This window comes from Hyaena hyaena, unplaced genomic scaffold (genome assembly GCF_003009895.1).
Source record: "Hyaena hyaena isolate Hyena2069 unplaced genomic scaffold, ASM300989v1 scaffold_1085, whole genome shotgun sequence".
Taxonomy (NCBI): Eukaryota; Metazoa; Chordata; class Mammalia; order Carnivora; family Hyaenidae; genus Hyaena; species Hyaena hyaena.
Window position 1 is genome coordinate 180,431 of NW_024081718.1, and position 4,363 is coordinate 184,793.

Below are 4,363 nucleotides of genomic sequence, written 5' to 3' on the forward strand. Positions count from 1 at the left end.
TCTTTCCTAAATATATTTTATTAAGGAAAGTGATTAAAACATTTTTCTGAAAAATTATAGATCAAATCTGCTTTCAAAGTGTCTAGCTTTACATCTTCACAAAGAAAACACTATAAATTACATAGATGAAATGGTTAAATATAAATCTGTGCAGACTCTGATAAGAGTTAATGTGCATTTCGCATTTTAAGTTTTTAGGTAATTGATACTGTGAGTGATAGACCACTCACATATTCTTCACATAGACATATTCCAGATCATATAGCTGCCTCTTATAGTACCTTTTCTAGTCATGGTTCTCATAGAAAGTGATAGTTGAAAGAAACATATCCGAAGGGTGTAGATGAGTCATAAAAAAGGTAGAGATCTAAAGTGAAAATCATGCACACTTGTCCAACTAAATTTCTGCTCTCCCTGTAGTCCACCCCTATTTTCAATCCTACTTGTTTGACTTAATTACATTTTTTACTCTTCCAGATTCTGGGTTTCCAGACTATCTGGGGTTCCTGGAAATATGTACACTAATGATAAATGGTTCAACGCTTGACATAGTTGAGAGTATGATTCTTTGTAAAATGATTCTCTAGAGGACTCATATTGCTTATAAAGTATGAAAAGTGACCGTTAGACATGATGATTATAAATGGCATTAATCTCAAGAACACATATTTAAGAAAAAAAAAACTAAACAAAACTAAATAATACTCATCCTCTATCATTTGTCCAGTTCCTTTTAATTCTTTCAGTCAGTAGTTTTTCCATTTTCACCTTCCTTCACGTTGTCACATCATCATGTCAATAAGCATGTGGCAAGAGCACTGTGAAAGATGCAAGATGGTGAGAAATAGCTATAGAAGAGAGGCAAAATCTTGAAATGGTCAAGGAAACATTATTGCTTAGCTATACTCAGATAAGTTTTCTGACCAGTAATTTATTTGTCATATGTTTTTTATTTGGTTTCTAGTTAAAGGGGTTTGCTTTATTTGTTATTTTTTGTAAAGTTTATTTATTTTGAGACAGAGAGGGAGCCAGTACACATGCATGGGGGAGGGGCAGAGAGTGGGAGAGAACTCCAAGCAGGCTCTGCACTGTCAGCACAGAGCTCCACATGGAGCTTGAACCCATGAACCCATGTGAGATAATGACCTGAGCCAAAACCAAGAGCCAGATAGATGCTCAACCAACTGAGCCACTCAGGCGCCCCTTGCTTTATTAGTTCTAAGAGAAATATTATACCCAAGATGTTGCCATTTAACTATATCTTAAATTACACATAAGATATCTTGATGCTCACAAATTAGCTCCAAATCCCATAATATTCCTATAAATTAAACACAATTACCTTCCATATCAAAACTGAAGATCAATGACAGTAATATCTTACATTTTCATAGTTCCCTGTAGTTTCCAAAGCACTCTTACAGGCAGTGTCTCACTTGAGCCTAACAAATCTATAAAGTATGAATTACTATTTCTAGTACACAGATAAGGAAATGGAGGTTAAGAAAATAGAAATTAGTTTCTTGAGCAGTTTGGACCCCTTCAACAGTATTATTGTTGGCAGGACTGATCAAATATTCAATGCCTAACACAGTGTCATCTACACTATTGGTGTTTAAATTTTTATTTCAAGCTATAAGAGTAAGGTCTGCTGAACTGTTATACGATATATTAAAGTATATTCCAAAAGTCCCTTGGAAGATTCATGTTATAGACTACAATTAAAGTGTATCTCCTGACGTATAATGGAAACCAGTGATTTTTCAAATATCTTCTTTTTTATAAATTACGTTTTACATGTTTTTCTTTTCTTCATTGAGATATAATTGACATACAACACAGTATTAGTTTCAGGTGCACAACATTAATAAATATTTGTGTATATTGCAAATATACAAACAATAAGTTTAGTTACATCTGACACAGTACAAAGTTACAGAATTTATTTTTTTGTGATAAAAACTTCCCAGCTACACTTTCAGCACCTTCAAATATGCAATATAGTATTATTAACTATAGTCTCCATGCTGTACATTATGTCCCCATGACTTATTTATCACTGGAAGCTTATGACTTTTGACTCTTTTTACCCATTTGGCCCACCTCCCACCTCTGGCAACCATAAATCTGTTCTTTATATCTGTGAACTTGTGTTTTGGTTTGGGGCTTTGGGTTTTTATATGTAATGAGATCATATGGTATTTTCCTTTTTCTATCTGACTTATTTCACTTTCACTTAGCATAATGCCCTCAAGTTTTACTGATATTGTTGCAAATGGCAAGGGGTCATTCTTTCTTATGGCCGAAAAGTATCCCTGTGTGTGTGTGTGTGTGTGTGTGTGTGTGTGTGTACCATATCTTCTTTATCCATTCATCCATTGATGAGCACTTAGGTTGTTTCCATATCTTGGCTATTGTAAATAATGCTGGAATGAAAATGGGGATGCTTATATCTTTTTGAGTTAGTGTTTTCATTTTGTTTGCTGGATCATGTGGTAGTGCTATTTTTGAGGGAATTGCAATGGTTTCTAAAGTAACTACACCAATTTATATTTCTACCAACAGACACAATGGTTCCTTTTTCTGCACATCCTCACCAACACTTTTTTATTTCTTCTTTTTGATAATAGCCATTCTGATAGGTGCGAGGTGATATCTCAGTGTGGTTTTGATTTGCATTTCCCTGATGATTCTTGATATTGATCTTTTCAAGTGTCTGTTGGCCATATGTATGTGTTTTAGAAAAATGTCTATTCTGCTTCTCTGCCTGTTTTTAAACTTGATTGTTTGATTTTTGCTATGTGTTTAAATTTGATTGTTTGATTTTGCTATATGTTCTTTATACATTTTGTATATTGACCCTTTATCAAATGTATGAGTTGCTCATATTTTCTCCCATTGAGTAGGTGGCCTTTTCATTTTATTGATGGTTTCCCTTGATGTGCAGAAACTTTTAGTTTGATGTAGTTTCACTTGTATATTTTTGCTTTTGTTGTCATAACAAGTTATTTTCTTAGGATAAAATAAAAAAATTAAAAATTATTTTAAATCAGAACTTCACGTAGGATGTAGTTCTGTTTGAAGAACATGAATTAAATTCTCATGAACTAAGTATTTCATCTTTATAAAATACTGAGTAAATGACCATCTCTTATATTGTCTTAGATCTGCATTTCTCCAAGCACATTTAGCAGATCTTTTTTCAGAGTGACGTGATTAGTATTGGGGGGGGGGGGAGACAGCTTGTAAAGAAATTTGTGGAATTGCTGGGTGTTTTGAATTGCTAAAGTGCACTATAGATCTCTTAAAAGGGGTATTACACTAAAATATTTGGCCAATAAATTTTTTCCAAGTATTTTTAAGGACTAGTTTTCTATGTATCCCATCTTTAAAATTGTATTATGATGGCTATCTCCTCTAGGTTTCTTTTCTGAATGTCGCAATTTCTGATGCACAAAATGAGCAAAGGGACAGAGTGATATTTATTACAAGAATGTTGCTTTAAAGAAAACTATTTCTGCTGGATGTATGAGTGATATTTTAATTTAAAATCAGCATTTCTGTTTGCAATATACATGATACATTTCACTATAAAATAAATGGTACTTATCAATTATTAATGCACTTAAATGTCTTTAAATTTCTATTTGAAAGTAGACACTTGCATATTTATATATAAGCATATATATGTATATATTTATTTAAACAAATACATGCTTTAAAGTTATTTTTTCTCTTTTGTTTTTTATTTTTGCTTTTTACTTTTCAAAAATTTTGTCAGCTTTTTAAAGATATACTTGACATGTAACATTCTGTAAGTTTAAGATGTACATAATGATTTCATGCATTATATGTTGTAAAATGATTACCTAAATAAGGTTAGCTAACACACCCATTACATCACATAATTTTCTTTTTTGTGTGAGAACATTTAAGATCTACCCTCTTAGCAACTTTCAAGTATGTAATACAATATCATTAACTATAGACACTGCTGTACATTAAATGTCCAGAACATATTCATCTTATAAATGGAAGTTTGTATCCTTTGGTCAACATCTTCCATTTCACCAAACCCCTTGCTCCTGGCAACAGCCATTTTCCTGTTTCTATGATTTCAGATTTCTGTTTTTTAGATTTCACATATAAGTGAAATCATGCAATATTTGTCTTTCTTTGTCTTTCCTATTTTAGATTGCATAATGCCCTCTAGGTCCTAATATGTGTTCACAAATGGCAGGATTTTTGTCACTTTGATTCTTATAAAAATTCCTATATAAATGCATATATATATATAATATATTATATTATATTACATTATATATTCTATTATATTATACCATATTTTTTATCCGTTCATCCA